Source organism: Solanum dulcamara, chromosome 6, assembly GCF_947179165.1.
Source record: "Solanum dulcamara chromosome 6, daSolDulc1.2, whole genome shotgun sequence".
Lineage (NCBI taxonomy): Eukaryota > Viridiplantae > Streptophyta > Magnoliopsida > Solanales > Solanaceae > Solanum > Solanum dulcamara.
The window spans coordinates 16,218,220-16,236,673 of record NC_077242.1 but is presented as its reverse complement, the minus strand read 5'-3'; positions in this window follow the sequence as shown (position 1 = coordinate 16,236,673).

The window sequence follows — 18,454 nt, the reverse complement described above, 5'->3', positions numbered from 1 at the left end:
TTCAAGAAGAACTGGAGTTATAGTTCCCTAGATATTGGAATTGAAATAGAAAGTTCATTACTCAACTCATTTAGATGTGTTCATCATGCAAAACTGATGAATCTATACGTCCTCTAATGTCTTTCCACCCAGTCAGAAGAATTTTATCATAAGTTCTTATGGAATTTGGGTGTGTATTAATTAATTATCACCATAGGTCTTAGGTAGCTATCATATTACTAGCTCAAGCTATTAGATGAAGATGGATAGCCCTAAATTCCTGTTAATGATTCTTTTTTCCTAATCTTAACTTCTTTTAACAAGCAAGTCTAGAATTTAGGCAAGTTTTAATGTTTGAAACCACTAAAAAGAAATCATTATGAAAGAACCATTATTTCATAATGACCAACACCTTCATGTGAAGATTCAATGTAAAAAATCCATTATCCTCATTCTGATTCTAGGTCCCACAACTCTAGTTATGATGTTTAGCTATTTATGAATTTTTACAGAGAATTAAAAAGGTTGTAGTAACTAATGAACACTAAGATAAAGAGAAATAGTATAAACCTTCAACAAATTCTCAGTACTTCCATGAATGTATGTTGTTCGTTCACAGTTCAAGAACAAAAAAGTAGTAAATTGCCTCTCAAAAAAATGATCAATAATAGTAACAGAAACCCTAAACAATAGTCACAATATTGAATGATGGTCAGAAACTATAGAAAAGGCATTCATAAGTTCTATTTTATAGTGGATAAAATAACCACTACTCCTAGTTAGACTTGGCCATGACTTGAAAAATATTTATGCAAAATCCCTTGGTCTGTGTCATGACCTCTAACGTAAAGTCAGAGGTCCGCATCTCTTGGTCCAATATGGAACTTAGGCTTTGTTGTGCTTCCTTATGTGGGCAGTCTAATTTTCACATCAATCCTCTAAATTTTTATAACATGTATAGAGTAGGGGTGAATGTTGAGTTCTTACCCTACCTTGTAGACTTCCTTTTTAATTGTCTTAGCCTTTTATTTTTGTTTGGAATGTGTTGCTTTGGTTTTTTTTAGTATTTTGATTCAATTCTTGTTGGGTCTTGACCTAAAACATGTCACATCACATAAATTATATCATGTACTATAATTATACTCAAAACATAAGAATATACATGAATTGATACTCAGTACCTAGCTAAAATATGGATCTTTGATGTGTAAATAGGCTCAAGATCAACAACTTAAATATCACTTCAATTTTGGCTTGATCTACCTCTATGTCATTCTTAGATGTTTTTTGTGGCTTAGAATGATAACCTTATTTACCATGATATGACACTTTTCCTATTCAGTAGAGTGTTTTTTTCTTCATTGTAAGACCCCAAAAAATGTGGAAGGTCCTAAACTAAGGAAACAAAGGATGAATTCTCAGAAAATACAGAAAACAGACACTAGGAACAGATAACGGAAGCCATCACGAGCTGTCATACGAATCAGGGACCGTAGTGAGCAACCATGGTAGAGATTTAGAGACTTGAACTGTAGGGTATGCACTGCAATGAAGGACTATGGACCGTGGTGAGCATCATGGTCCATGAAACCCTCCGTGGTGACCCCTGCCCAAGACCCACAGGAAATTTCCCAAGTCAAGGTCCATGGATCGTGGAACCCTTCATAGACCACGATGTGTCCTCATGTGGACACTATCCAAGTCCAGTTGTAGGACCTAAACCACGACACCTTTCATGGCTCATATTGCCCTTCACGAACCGTGAAGGGGCTCCATGGTGAAACTTCAGAGACTAACCTTGAGGCCCTTGCCAAATATTATTCCAAGACTCCTAAAATGGGACCCCACAATGAACTGTGGTGAGCACCATATACCGTGAAGGGTCCCCATGAAGCCAGTTCTAGTCAGATTTTACAAGGGGAAGTTTGGTCTTTTCTGGTGTTTTAAATCAAAATGAGGTTGTTTTGAAGGTAGATTCCACCTATCTAAAAGACCCTAAGTCTTCCTACACTCATTCACTCTCACTCACATCCTAAGAACAAAAGCCCTAATCTCCCAAGTACGCTCAACTCTTCCTCCATCTTCAAGAAAGTTTCTAGGGTTTTACTCTAAGAAGGTCAAGCATCCATTTCTTTTCAAGTTTTGCATTGAAGGGCTGTCTCCTCAAGGTATGTGGGTTTTTATTCATGGGTTCCTCCACCCATAGAGCCCAAATGTCTTTCCCAACTTGATATTTAAAATTTCAAATGATGAATCCTCATTGGGTTTTACATGATGACTCAAAATGCATAGGTTATGATATATTTTAAGATTATTTACATATATTGATGTATATTGATTCTCAATTGCATGAAATAAATAACTTGCTAAAGTGCCTATATGAAGGCTTGAAAGTGTTTTTGAAGTATATATAGTGGATTGTTTAAGATGTGTATATTTTAATGCATTTCTATCACACTCATGCATGCAAGAATTCTTTAAATGCATTTGAAGGTTTATAAAATGAACCCACCTAGTTTTCTTATGTTAAAGTAAAGTTGAAATGAAAGCTTTTGACTCCAAATAAAAGTTATGAAGTAAATATTTTATAATAAGGGAATCTTATTATGAAATGATTAAATAATGAAAGGGCTTCTTAGTCAAAGCAAGGTTTCCATGTGAAAGGATAATTCTCGCGTTGAATCAAATAAAATATTTTAATAAGCTATTTCACCGAATGATGATTTGATGATAAAGTTATACTATGCTTATGTTATTATGATATCTAAATGTACTCCATGGGATTGACCTAGCACCGAATGTAGCATGTAGATGGGGACTCAACCTAAGAGGTCCTTAAGTAAAGTCTCTTGTTGCATTAACTATGCGCCAACATAGGGGCCCTTGTCGGCTATTTAGGCTAGTGGATGCACGATTATATATTAAAGTTAAAGTTAAATAAATAATTAAAGTTGACGGAGTTCTACCCAACAAATAGTCTCCCTGTTCCAACATAGGGGGTTATGTTGGATTCCATGTAATTGCTCCATGGTCTTAAATGTCAGTTATGGTAATCTTCCCACAAAATGAAGGTTTTAAGATTTCATATGATATTTTTCTCATACATGCATTCACTTATGCATATTGCTTATAAATGTCTTGATGTTCTTCATTTTAGAGGATGCTCACATACTTAGTAGATTCAAAGTACTAACGCATACTTTTGCCTACATGATATCACCATTTAAGGACCGGCGTCGCTCTACACTCTCTTTCCCATGGCTAAGTTTGATCGTTGAAGGCTACTATTAGTGGTGAGTTCCCATGATCCAAGAATAACACTCCTATATTTGTAGTTCATATTATGTTAAGGCTCTTGAGTTACATTTTGGCATTTTGATTAAAATCTTGAGGGTAAGCTATGGACATCTTATCCCCTATCAAGTCTTAAAGTAGAAGGTATGGTTGGACAAATGTATAATCTTAAGTTCTCTTTGACTCTCTTTGTATGATAATTCCCTTAGTCCCATTGAAATGGTCCTCGAATTCCAACAAACCATGTCAAATAGGGTCTTGTTCATAGTTATGAAGCGTGCCACAATTATGGATTGGAGACTATAGGACATTTAGGAAAGTTTTCACTTTATTTAAATTCATGTCTTTCCCTCGAGTGTCCTAAGCATTCCTCTAACTAACAACCCATTTTTCGTTCTCTAGATAATGCCTTGAGGAAGAGCACCTCCAAGAGCAAGGGTTGGCGATGAGGACCAAGCTCCTCCGGTTCCCGATGCCCCACATCATGAGGAAGGGATAATCCATGTGCAGTTTCTCAATATCATCACGTTGTACGCTCAAGCCATATCTAACCAAAGAAATCAAGGTTTTCCTCCTCCTCAAATGCAAAATTTAGCTTCTAAGATTTGGGATTTCCAAAGGATAAATTCGCTTGAGTTTGATGGTTTTAAAATAGATGAAGACCCTATGAAGTTCATCGATAAGGTGTGCCGAATTGTGGCTATCATAGGTGTGCCTCCAAATAAGAAGCTCAAGCTGGTGTCCTATCAACTTAAGGGTATGGAACAAATTTGGTACAAACAATGAGATATTGAGAGGGATAAAGAAATAAGGCCGATAGGATGGGAAGAGTTCAAGGGTGCTTTCCTATACCGCTTCTTTCTATTGGAGATAAAGGAGGCTAAAATCCAAGAGTTCATCAACCTCTGCCAAGGGATAATAAGTGTGAGGGAGTATGCCCTCAAATTCACTTAAGTTGTCAAAGTATGCTCCCTTTTATCATCTCCGGCCCCCGAGAAAGAATGAGTAAGTTCATTTTTGGTGTCTCAAACTTGGTGTCTAAGGAGTGCAAAACGGCCATGTTGGTCAAAGATATGTACATCTCTCGGTTAATGACTTACGTGGAGAAAATTGAAGAAAAGAAGTTGAGGGAGAGATCGGGAGGGTTCAAGAAGGCTAGAATGGATGGTGGAGGGTTCAACCCTCAAAGGTCTGGTTATGGTAACAATGGCAAAGGCCAAGGTAGGAAACATTTTATGGGATAAAATTCCACCAATACTCTTCCGCCCAAGTTTAACAAGGACAAGGGTACTAATCTAATGGTCCCAAGAGAAAATATTAGTACCCAAGTTTTCCCCATTTGCAAGAAGTGTGGGAGATACCACAAAAGGGAGTGCTTGGCGGGCTCCAATGCATACTTCAAATATAGCAACCGGGTCATCATGCTCAGGATTGTAGAGGTGTTGGTGGCAGTAGGCGTCAAGGCTAAGTTACTCTTGGCCCATAAGCTCAAGGAGGTGGTCAATGAACCAATCGCTTCTATACCTTGCATGGGAGGCAAGAAGTTGAGAAATCACCAACCAAATATTGTTACCGGTATGTTAAAGGTCTTTACTTTTGATGTGTATGCATTGTTAGATCTGGGTGCAAACTTGTCATTTGTCACTCCATTCTTAGCTAATAGGTTTGATATATTGCCCAAAACATTAATAGAGCCTTATTTGATGTCTACCCCCATTGGTGAGTCAATTGTTTGTTAGGAAGGTTTATAAGGGTTGTCCCATGTCCATCTTGCATAAATTTATCCCTTGTGATCTCATAGAGCTTGACATGGTAGATTTCAATGTTATAAGGTGGATGGATTAGTTACATGCATTTTTTGGTTCCATAGATTGTAGGACTCATCGAGTCAAGTTTCAATTTCCAAATGAGTCCGTTCTTGAATAAGAAGGTCGTGATTCGGTGGTGAAGAGAAAGGTTATTTCTTGTCTTAAGGTACAGAAGATGATTGCTAAGGGTTTCAACTATTATATTATAAGGGTTAGGGATGTCGACTCCGAAAGTCATCCTCGTGAGTCAGTCCTTTTAGTCAATGAGTTCCCCGATATCTTTCCCGATGACCTTTTTGATATCCCTCCCAAAAAAGAAGTTAATTTCAATATTGATCTCCTCTCTAAAACCCAACCTATCTCTATTCCTCCTTACCGAATGACCCCGGTGGAATTGAAAGAATTAAAGAAACAACTAAAGAACTTGTTAGAATAGGGATTCATAAGGCCAAGTATTTGACCATGGGGTTCTCCTGTTCTATTTGTAAGGAAGAAGGATGGGTCACTTCAAATGTGCATAGACTAATGGTAATTGAACAAAGTGACCATTAAGAACAAGTACCCAATCCCAGAATAGATGACTTGTTTGATCAATTGCAAAGGGCAACTCACTTCTCCAAGATCGATCTTCGGTCCGTCTATTACCAACTAAGGGTGAGGGTGTGTGACATTTCCAAGATTGCTTTTTGGACAAGGTATAGCCACTTCGAGTTTTTAGTGATGAGTTTTAGGTTGACGAATGTACCAGTGATGTTTATAGACCTAATGAATAGGGTGTTCAAACCCTAACTTGATACTTTTGTTTTGGTCTTCATTGATCACGTTTTGATTTACTCTCGGGGTGAGGAAGAATATAAGAATTGCTTCAGGGTTATGCTCCAAACGCTGAGGGATAGGCAATTATTTACAAAATTTAGCAACTGCGAATTTTGGTTGAAGGTGGTGGCATTTCAGTGTCATATAGTATCCGGTGATGGGATCAAGGTTGTTCCAAAGAAAATGGAGGCGGTCAAGAATTGGCCTAGACCATTGTCTCCTTCGGACATTAGGAGCTTCTTGGATCTAGCCCATTATTACAAAAGGTTCGTTGAAGGTTTCTCTTCAATCTCATCTCCTATGACAAAATTGACCCAAAATAATGCAAAGTTCATATGGCCGGACGAGTGTGAAAAGAGTTTCCAAACTTTGAAAGATTGACTTACCTCCACTCCTAATTTGACTCTACCGAAAGGATTAGAAGGATTTGTGGTTTATTGCGATGCTTCAAAGATTAGTTTGGGTTGTGTCCTGATGCAAAATAGTAAAATTATAGCCTATGCTTCTAGACAATTCAAGGCTCATGAGTATAACTACCCTACCCATGATCTTGAATTGGTGGCCGTCATTTTTGCTTTAAAGATTTGGTGGCATTACCTCTATGGGGTGCATGTGGATATGTATACCAATCCTAAAAGTCTCCAATATGTGTTCACCCAAAAGGACCTCAATTTAAGAAAAAGAAGGTGGCTAGAACTCCTCAAGGACTATGACATAAGTGTGAATTATCATTCGAGTAAAGCCAATGTAGTTGCCGATACACTTAGTAGAGTGTATGGGGGGTATGGCCCATGTTGATGAAGGGAAGAGGGAATTTGTGAAAGATGTTCACCGATTGACTAGATTAGGGGTGAAGTTGTGTGTCACTGATAGTGGTGGTATGGTTGTTCATAGTGGGTCCATACCCTCTTTAGTAGGGAATATCAAATCAAAACAAGACCTTGACTCAACAATTGTTAAATTAAAGAGGTTGGTGAAGGAAAAAAAGGTAGAGGTCTTTTCACAAGAGGGAGATGGGGTGTTATACTACCAAGGTTGGTTATATTTTCTGAATGTGGATGGCTTGAGGAGTTTGATTTTGATGGAGGCTCATAATTCTTCATACTCTATTCATCCTGGTTCGATGAAAATATATCAAGACTTTAAAGAGTTCTATTGGTGGGGCGGCATGAAAAGGGACATTGTAAAGTTTTTGTCCAAATGTCCAAATTGCCAACAAGTGAAGGCTGAACACCAAAGGTTGGGTGGCCTAGCCCAAGATATTGAGATCCCTACTTAGAAGTGGGAAGATATGAATATGGATTTCGTAGTGGGTTTCCCTCATACCCAGAAATGTCATGCTTCGATTTGGGTAATTGTTGATAGAATGACTAAGTAGGCTCACTTCCTATCGGTCAAGACCTCTTATAGTGCCGAGAACTATGCCAAGTTATATATTAAGGAGTTAGTGAGGTTGCATGGTGTGCCGTTGTCCATTATTTCATATTGTGGTACCTAATTCACCCTCAAGCCGATAGGCAAGCCGAAAGAACAATTCAAATACTAGAGGATATGTTAAAGACTTGTGTGTTGGAGTTCAAAGGGACTTGGGATGATCATATACCGCTCATCGAGTTTGATTATAATAATAGTTACCACTCAAGTATTGGGATGACATCATTTGAGGCTTTGTGTGAGAGACGATGTAGATCTCTGATTAGTTGGTTCAAAGTAGGTGAGATGACCTTGTTAGGCCCTGGTTTGGTGCTTGACACTTACAGAAGGTGAGAATTATTAGACAAAGGTTGAAGATAGCTCAAAGTTGTCAAAAGTCCTATTCTGATACTAGAAGGAGCGACCTTGAGTTTAATGTGGAGAATTGGGTGTATTTGAAGGTGTCACACATGAAGTGTGTGGATTGATTTGGTAAGAAGGGGAAATTGAGCCCTAGGTACATAGGGCCTTATAGAATTTTGAAGCATGTTGGCAAGGTTATGTATGAGTTGGAATTACCTTCGTAAATGGTCATGGTTTATCCAGTGTTCCATGTAGTTATATTGAGGAAATGTGTGGGAGATCCTAATTCCATTGTGCCTTTAGAGATAGTGAATGTTGAAGAGAATTTGACCTATGAAGAGTTTCCGGTTGAAATTTTGGCCTGGCAAGTCAAGAGATTGAAGAACAAAGAAGTTGCATCCGTTAAAGTCCTTTGGAGGAAACAACAAGTTAAAAGTGCTACATGTGATGCAGAAGCGGATATGATGAAACGTTATCCTCATATGTTTTACTCTACTCTAACCTAAGGTAACAAGTTATTCATGCTCAAGTGTTTAAGACTCTAACGTTTCAGTTTTTCCAAGTCCTCATCTGCATGCATATTTATGAAGTCAAATTTTAAAGTTATATTTTATGCTAAAGTTTAAAGATCCTATGTTTGATGCATTTCAATTGTCATTATGTTCATGTTATGTTGCTAGTCCTCGTGTCATGTCCTCTTCTATGCTAATGATTCTCATTCGAGGATGAATGTTCCAAAGGAGGAGATATTGTAAGACCCTAAAAAATGTGGAAGGTCCTAAACCAAGGAAACAAAGGATGAATCTCAGAAAATACAGAAAAATGGCTCCAGTAGATGACCACAAAAGCCATCATGGGTTGTGGTATGCATCACAGATCGTGTAAGCAACCATGGTAGATATTCAGATACTCACAATATAGGGGATGAACCATGATGGAGGACTACGGACCGTGGTGAGCACCACGGGCCATGAAATCCTTCATGGTGACCCCTCCCCAAGACCCTCAGGAAATTTCCCAAGCAAGATCCACAAACGACCACCATAGATCATGGAACCCTCCACAAATCGTGGTGTGTTCTCATGGTGGATACTCTGCAAATACACTTGCAGAACCTACACCGTGACCACCTTTCACCGCCCGTATTGCCCTTCACGAAATGTGAAGGGGCTCTGTGGTGAAACTTCAGAGACTATCCTGTAGGCCCTTTCTAAATATTTTTCCAATTCCCCTACCATGGGACCCCATCACAGACCGTGATGAGCACTACAGACCATGAAGGGTCCCCGTGAAGCCAGTTCCAGTCAGATTTAAAAAGGGACTGTTTGTTCTTTTTTGATGTTTTGAATCAAAATAAGGTCTTTTTGAAGGAAGATTTCACCTATATAAAAGACCCTAAGTCTTCCTACACTCATTCACTCTCACTCACATCCTAATAACAAAAGTTCTAACCTCCCAAGTGCTCTCAAGTCTTCTTCCATCGTCAAGAAAGGTTCTAGGGTTTCACTCCAAGAAGGTCAAGCCTTCATTTCTTTTCAAGTTTTGCATTGAAAAGTTGTCTCCTCAAGGTATATGGGATTTTATTCATGGGTTCTTCCACCCATGGAACCCAAATGTCTTTCCCAACTTGATATTTCAAATTCTAAATAATGAATCCTCATAAACCCAAATGTCTTCCCCGGACCCTGCGCATAGCGGGAGCTTAAGTGCACCGGGCTGCCCTTTTTATAAGCTTTTACATGGTGACTCAAAATGCATAGATTATGATATATTTTAAGTTTATTTACATATATTGATGTATATTGATTCTTAATTGCATGAAATGAATGACTTGTTAAAGTGCCTTCATCTTGAAAGTTGTTTTAAAGTATATATGGTAGGTGGTTTAAGATGTGTATATTTTGATGCATTTCCATCACTCTCATACATGCAAGAAGTTTTTAAATGCATTTGAAGGTTTATGAAATGAACCCACCTAGTTTCCTTATGTTAGAGTAAAGTTGAAATGAAAGTTATAAAGTAAATGTTTATTATAATAGATTCTTATGATGAAATGATTGAATAATGAAAGGGCTTCTTAGCCAAAGCAAGGTTTCAATGTGAAAGAACAATTCTCGCATTGAATCAAATGAAATATTTTAATGAGCTATTCCACCGAATGATGATTTGATGATTAAGTTATACAATTCTTATATTATTATGATATCTCCATGGGATTGACCTAGCACCGAATGTAGCATATAGATTGGGACTCGACCTAAGGGGTCATTAAGTAAAGTCTCATGTTGCTATTTAGGCTAGTAGATTCATGATCAGCCATTAAAGTTAAAGTTAAAGAAATGATTAAAGTTGACAGAGTTCTACCCGATAAGTATTTTCCCCGTGCCAACGTAGGGGGTTATGATGAATTCTATATAATAGCTCGCATGGTATTAAATGTCGATTATGGTCATCTTCCCACAAAATGAAGGATTTAAAGTTTCATATGATATTTTTCTCGTGCATGCATTCACTTACGCATATTTCTTATAAATCTCTTGTTGTTCTTCATTATATAACATGCTCACATACTTAGTGCATTCAAAGTACTAATGCATATTTTTGCCTACATGATATAACCATGTAGAGACTGGCATCGCTCCACACTATCCTTCCCTTGGCTAAGTTTGATTATTGAAGGCTACTATTATTGGTGAGTTCCCATGATCCGGGAACAACACTCCTATATTTCTAGTTCATGTTATGTATCGGCTCTTGAGTTACATTTTGGCATTTTGAATAAAATCTTGAGGGTGATATAGGGACATATCTTAGCCCCTGCCACGTCTTAAAGGAGAAAGTATAGTTGGACAAATGTATGATTTTAAGTTGACTTTGACAATCTTTGTATGATAAGTCCATTAGTCGCGTTACCCCTTATGTTTCCACTTGTTTTGATTTTTATTATCGATGAAATACTCAATGAATGCTAAGAGGCTTAGGTGAGGTACCTCTGTGTTCTTCATTTGTCATGTCATATTTAGGCTCAAGGCTTGGATCGTAACACTCATAGTGCTTCAACACCTACGCTAAGTAGGCTAAGCACTCATCAAATGAATTTTTTTACTACTAAAATATCATCCATGGAAATCTCAACTGAGTCCTCCATCCTCTCTGAAAACATAGACATCATGCATTTTTGAAATGTGGAAGGCATATTACATAAGCTGAAGATCATTCTCTTGAAAGCAAATTTCCCATAAAGGCATGTAAATATAGTCTTCTCCTGCACTTCAAGAGTAATACTAATTTGGTTCTACCCAAAATAGCCAACACAGCAATAATAATAACTTCTGCCTACCAACATATCTAGCATATGATCCATAAATGGCATGGGAAAGTGGTCCTTGTTTATCTATCGATTTAGCTTCACGTAATCCATGCACACTCTCCAATTTGTAAATGTGTGCATGAATATCAACTCATTTTTATCATTGGGAACAACTGTCATGCAACCCTTTTAGGGTATGCATTGAGATAGGTAGGTGCACCTACGTGCTATCAGTAACTGGATACACAACTCCAGCTAACCCATTTATGATCAATTTCTTCAGCACCTTTTGCATGAGTGGATTCAAACTTCCTTGATGCTGATACTCGAGATGTAACTTTCCTCCAATTTGTTCTTATGAGTGTAAATACCTAGAGAAATACCTATGATGTTTGCAATAGACCAACCTAGAACTCTTCTCTACACCCTTAGAGCCAAAAGTAATGTTCCACCCAATGTACTAAAAGTTTTACAGAAATATTCACAAGTAGTGTCTTGTTTAGTTTCAAATATGCATACCGTAAATGAGAAGGGTGAGACTTGAGTTGTAAACCTAGTGGTTCTTTAATCGATAGTTTTGCTAGTAAAGACTCCATATTCTTTAGATCAAGATCAATCTTTTTTAGTCCAAAGGTATAGAAGATGTTGCCTATCAAAGAATTAGTCTATTCAAAATCTAATTTATGGTCTCCATCCAAATTCATTAGCACTACCACCAATGTTTCAACCAGAAACGATTTTGCAACCTCAAACTCCACAACTTCATCAATAGTGTCAATTATAGAGATGACACTCATGTCTCTAGGTTGCTTCACAAAGCTCTCCGCTATTTATATCAACCAAAGCCCATATGGTAGCTAAGAATTGTCGTTCCAAAATGATAGGGACCTCAAAATCAACCTCACAGTCAAGGATCACAAAATCGATAGGAGAAAAAAATTTGCTACCTTCATAAGAATGTCATAGAGAATTTCTATGAACTTCTTTACTGTTCTATCCGCTACCATAAATCGCATAGTGGTTGGTCTTGGAGTATCAAATCCCATCTTTCTAAAAATATCAAGTAGCGTCGGATTAATGTTTGCACCAAAATCGCATAGAGCCTTGGCAAATTGTATTGACATAGTAGTGCAGAAATGGTGAAAGCTCTTAGATCCTCTTTCTTTGTACCAATGAGTTGACACAATTGCACTATGGTGGTGTGTGGCTTCCATGGTATTAAAATTCAATGATCTATTTTTATTGACCAAGTCTTTCGTTAACTTGGCATACCTCGGCAACTAATCTAAAGTATCCACTAGAGAGATGTTGACTGACAATTGTTTAAACATGGAAATAAAATTTTTTAACTTTTCATCTTCAACATTTTTAATCAATCTTTGTGGAAAGAGAGGATGTCACTTTGAAATAGGCACAGGTTTTTATGAAGTGTCTTCCTCCTTGTTCTTCTCTTTGAAAATCAACTGATGTATCAACTCATCTCATAAGAAGTTTTAGCTTTCTGTTTCTCACCAAAAGTAATACTCGGCTCTACAATACTATGGTCTTTTTTTTCAGGTTAACCAGATAAAAAAATTATAGTCTTGTTCATCAATGTAGCTTTTTTCTTAAAAAAAATGAAAGGGGAGGGGGGTTAGGTGTGGGTCTTGAAGAGGTATATTATTTTTGGTTTAGATAAATTATGGAAAAAAATTAGTGGAGGTATGATTATTATTTCATCTAATAAGAAAATGACACATGATAAATATATTTAAAAAATAAAAAATAAAGAGAGGCTTGTTAATTTCAAGGGTAATAGTGAGTCAAAAAGGTGAATAACGGGTATTTTTAGATCAAAAAATGATTAGAAGGATATTTTTAGACCAAAAGATGGATGAATGATATTTTTAAACCTTTTCCTATAGTCCAAGGGTATTTTTGACCCTTTTCTATTTTGCTAAAGGAGCAGCTTCAGGATCTGTTGAGTAAGGGGTTTATTCACCCTAATGTTTCTCCTTGGGGTGACTCGGTGTTATTTTTGAAGAAGAAGGATGGGTCTATGAGGATGTGTATTGACTATAGACAGTTGAACAAGGTGACTGTCAAGAACAAGTACCATCTTCCCTGTATCAATGATTTGTTTGATCATCTCCAAGGAGTGTCCTTATTCTCTAAGATCAATTTGAGATTCGAGTATCATCAGTTTAGGATTCAGCCTTCAGACATTTTAAAGACATCCTTCCAGACCAGATATGGCCACTATGAGTTTCTTGTTATGTCTTTCGGGTTGACTAATGCCCCATCAGCATTTATGGAGTTGATGAATGGGTTGTTTGTCTGTATATGGACTTATTTGTGATTGTCTTCATTGATGATATCTTGGTTTACTCCAAGTCTGAGGCATATCATGTGCAACACTTGAGGATTGTGCTCCAGAGGCTTAGTGGGGAGAAGCTCTATGCCAAGTTCTCCAAGTGTGAATTTTGGTTGAGTTCGATGGCGTTCCTAGGGCATGTGGTATCTAATAAGGACATTAGAGTAGATTTGGCTAAGATCGAGGCGGTTTGATGATGGACTAGACTCACCTCAACTACAAAGATTCACAGTTTTGTGGGTTTGGCAGGGTATTATCGTCGTTTTGTTCAGGGCTTCTCCATGATAGCAGCTCCATTGACTAGGCTCATGCAGAAGAATATGGTATTTTATTGGTTGGATGAGTGTGAGAAAAGTTTCCAAAAACTCAAGGTATTATTGACTATTGTGCCTTTGTTGACCTTGCTTGAGGAGGATGTTGACCTCACTGTGTATTGTGATACATCGAGAGTAGGCTTACGTAGAGTGTTGATGCAAAAGGGGAAGGTGAATACCTATGCTTTGAGGCTATTAAAGATTCTTGAAAAGAACTATCCTACCCATGATTTAGAGTTGGCGGTGGTTATCTTTGTTTTGAAGTTACAGAGGCATTATTTGGATGGGGTTCATTGTGAAATATTTACTGATCACCGGAGTCTACAATACATCTTCAACCAACGGAACTTGAATATGAGGAAAAGGAGGTGGGTTGACTTTTGAAGGACTATGATTTGACTATTCTTTATCACCTCGGGAAGGCCAATATGGTGGCTGATGTATTGCGTAGGAAGACTTCTAGCATGGGAAGTCTTGCAGCTATTCAAGCTGAGGATTAACCCTTGGCTAGAGATGTTCAGCGATTGGCTAATGGGTTGATGGGATTATACCTTTCTGATGAGGGTCAGTGCTTGCTTTCATAGAGGCCCGCTCTTCTTTTATGGATCAAATCCAAGAGAGGCAGTTTGAGGATAAGAAGTTGTGCCTCATTCGGGATAAGGTGACGAGAGGTGATGCTAAAGAAGAAGTGGTTGATTCTGAAAGTGTTTTGAGGATTCGAAGTCGCAATTTTTTGCCCAAGGTAGGTGAGTTAGTTATATTGATACTTGAGGAGGACCAATGCACTCGATATTTAATCCATCTGGGGGTAGAAAAGATATACCATGACTTGAGTCAGCACTATTAGTAGTGTGGTATGAAAAAGGACATTACCGAGTTTGTGTCCAAGTGTTTGACATGCCAGCAGGTTAAGTATGAGCACTAGAGACCCGAAGGTGAGTTTTAGAGGATGCCCATTCCCACTTGGAAGTAGAAGAGGATCACGATGGATTTCGTGGTGGGTTTTCCCACTACAGTGGGAGATTTTGATTCCATTTAGGTTGTGGTCGACCGATTGACCAAATCGGCTTATTTTATTCCAATTACGATTAGCTTCACGGTGAACTGGTTGGGCCAACTCTATATTAGTCAGATTATTAGACTTTATGGGGTCCTTGTTTCCATCATATTAGATCGGGGCTCATTATTCATAACTCACTTCTGGGAGGTTTTGCAGTATAGATTGGGTACCCGATTGGATCTGAGTACCACATTCCACCCTCAGACGGATGGATAGTTTGAGAGGACTATTCAGGTGCTTGAGGATATGCTACAAGCATGTGTGATTGATTTTGGTGCTCGATGGGATCAACACTTACCTCTTACAGAGTTTGCTTACAAGAACAATTACCATTTCAGCATCCAGATCGCTTCTTTTGAGGCCTTGTATGGCCCGAGATGTAGATCTCCTATTGGCTGGTTTGATTCTGTGGTGGTGGATAGCCTAGACACTAATTTGCTTTAAGATGCCATGGAGCGGGTTAGGCTGATTTAGGGTAGGTTGTTGACAGCTCAGAGTCGCCAGAAGAGCTATGCTGACAGGCAGATTAGACCTTTGGTGTTCATGGTTGGTGACCAGGTATGGTTGAGGGTATCTCCCTTAAAGGGTATCGTGAGATTCGGGAAGAAAGGCAAGCTCAGCCCTAGGTTTATTGGCCCTTTTGAGATCTTAGATCGAGTGAGAGAGGTGGCCTATAGACTTACTTTGCCACCTATTTTATCTTCTGTACATTCAGTATTTCATGTCTCGATGCTACGGTGCTACATTTTGGATTAGTCTCATATGATTTCCCATGACTCGGTGGAGTTGAGCCCAGATTTGACATATGAGGAGAAGTCCGTGGCTATTTTGAACAGATAGGTCAGGAAGGTGAGTACTAAGGAGATGGATTTGGTGAAGGTCCAGTGGAGGCATCGGTTCGTGGGGGAGGCTACTTGAGAGTTAGAGTCAGACATGCGGGCCCATTACCCCCATCTGTTTGAGACTCCAGGTATGTCTCTTGTTTTATGTTCGAGGATGAACATAATTTTTAGTAGTAGATGATGTAATGACCCTGAAGATTATTTTTGGCATTTTTGATAAATTTCTATTTTATTCCTCCCGTTATTTTCTTTGAGTCACCTTTGTTTGGGTTTGAAAGTTAGTTTTCGGAAATCTTGTGAAAAGTTGAGGTTTTCTTGAAAGATGGGTTCTAAAGGCTTAAGTTGTCAAAATTTGAACTTTGAAATCATTCGGATTTTTGAGTGTCAAAATGGAATTCTATCGATTCCATCAGCTCCAAAATGTGAAAATTGGTGTAGGAGTATTTTTGGAATCATATTTGGAGTTAAAACGTGGAATTTAGTCTAAAGATGAAAATTGAGTTAAAGTTTGGTTTAAGTTTTATTTTGGTCAACATTTGAGGTTTGGGTGATCGGATTGGATTTCTGATGGTTCCAATAGTTTTGGAAGGTGATTCTAATTCTATAAATGGCTTCATTATAATTTGTAGATGTCTCGAGAGTATTTTGGGTATTTCAAGTGGTGAAACTAGTTTAGGTGCGACTTATCGGATTTTGGATCAAAGAGGCCTCGAATTCGAATTCTGGTGGTTCCATCGAGTCTAAAATATCAAATTTAGTAGGGTTACATATCTGGTTTGTGTTCACAGAATTTTGATCGAATTTCGATGGTCCATTCAGAGACTTAGCCTTGTGAAACTTGTTGCAATCAGCTGGTGCCTCCAATTACTCTTTGCATTCACGGAGAAGTCTTGTCACGATCGCGAGGCACCTATCTTTTGACCTTCACGATTGCGAGGTGTAGGGACGCAATCGCGATGAAGCGAGGGCTTGACCTTCGCGATCGCGATGTAAGTGGGTCGCGATCGCGAAAGGTTAAAAAGCCCTGAACAGTGTCTTTTCCAAAAGATGAAATTATGGCCAATTTCCTCCATTTATGACATTCTAAGATCGATTGATGCGAATTTCAAGGGGATTTTTCATGGGAAACTATTGGATAATGTATTTCTAACTCATTCCCTTAATTTTTATTGAATAATTTCTTATTTTAACTTCAAATTATGGATTTTAAATTGGAGATTTTGGGATGAACTTTTGAAAGAGAAATGGAGATTTTGAACTCATTTTAACTCCATTTTTAAATGGATTTCACCATTAGACTCCTTATTACTTAGAGAATGTTTTCACCCAAAAATAATATGATTCCGAGTTCAATTTTCGATATGAGATTTTTGATCCTTTAACCTTTTTCACTCGAATTTCTTGATTTTATTGTCAATATATTTGAAATGTGATTCTGAGTCTATATGTGATTAGATTGTGGTGATTGGGAGTATCGTCGGAGAGGCAAGGCGGTGATTTTGAATTGTTCGTGACTCTTTGGCTAAGACAAGTGGTATTATAACCTTTGTTAAGTATGTTGAACCTTGTATTTTCCTATGTGAGTGGATTAGGGTATATTTAGTCATTAGATTGAATTAAATTAAATAAGTTGAAGTGTGATAGTGAAATTCGGATAGAGGTAATTGTCTAAGTGATGTAATTTGCGAGGTATTGATTTATTGTGTGATTGTGGACTATATGACATCTTATGTGAATATTTATCATGTTTCACTCATTACTTGTGCATATATTATATATGTGATGGCTGAAAAATGATATGAGTGAGGTACTGGATATTGGGACCGAGGTTTCTACCGATTAAGGTAATTTTTTGAGGTTTCTTCCGGCAGCCGAGGTCTCTTCCGATGAATATTATGGCTGAGGTCTCTTTCGGAAGATATTGGTCGAGGTCATTTCTGACGGACACATGGTCTATGTGAGGCCCCATGGGTTCCGATCTAAGGTTATCAACGTATGTGTATCGTAGGACAGACATGCATCACGATATTTGACATTGCATTTGCATTCATTTATTCTTGTGATTGATTATGATCTGTGATTATATGTGTTTGCTTGAGTATAGTGGTGAGAATGTATTTGTGCCTTCTATTGTGGATTGTCTAGTATCGTAGTGTAATTGTGATATAAACTGTATAGATTGGGTTGTCTAAGTGCAGATGTGTAGTTGTGGAGGATTGTGGTTGGGATGTCAGGAGTACCAGTGTTCCGCATTACTTTACTTAAGGTTTAGTTTCCATTTTACTGAGTACCGTGTTATTGGTGTTCATAGTACTCTTTAATCAGTCCCAGGTTTTGGACGCTTGAGAGGTAGAAGCTTGATCTCTTCGACAAACTCTCGACGTCCATTACTTTTGTTTTGTTCTACTTGGGAACTGAGACATTTATACTCGTATCTTCTACATTTTTGTTGAAATAGTGGCTTGTACATGTAACACTAAGTCTTGGGTAGTTTAGAATTTATTTTTCGCGTATTCTTATTTATATCATGTTAGACTTACATTTCCGCTTTTATTTCCGATTATTTTGAATTGTTTAAACTTTTAGGTTGACTCATCTTGGTGGAATAGGCGAGTGCCATCACACCCGAATCCGGATCATGACAAAGGTGGATGAAAGGTATTTTTTAAACCTTTTTCTATAGTTCAGAAGTATTTTTGGCCATTTTCCATAAAATAAATTGCAACATCAAAGCAACAATTTCAATAAAAATGAAAATATAACAATGAAAGACCATATACTTTCTCCCTTCCATTTTACGTGTCATTGTTTGACTTGTCAGGATATTTAAAAAAAAAACTTTTAAACTTGTGATTTAAAACAATCTTTAAATATTTGTGTAACTGTCATTTAATTAAAAATA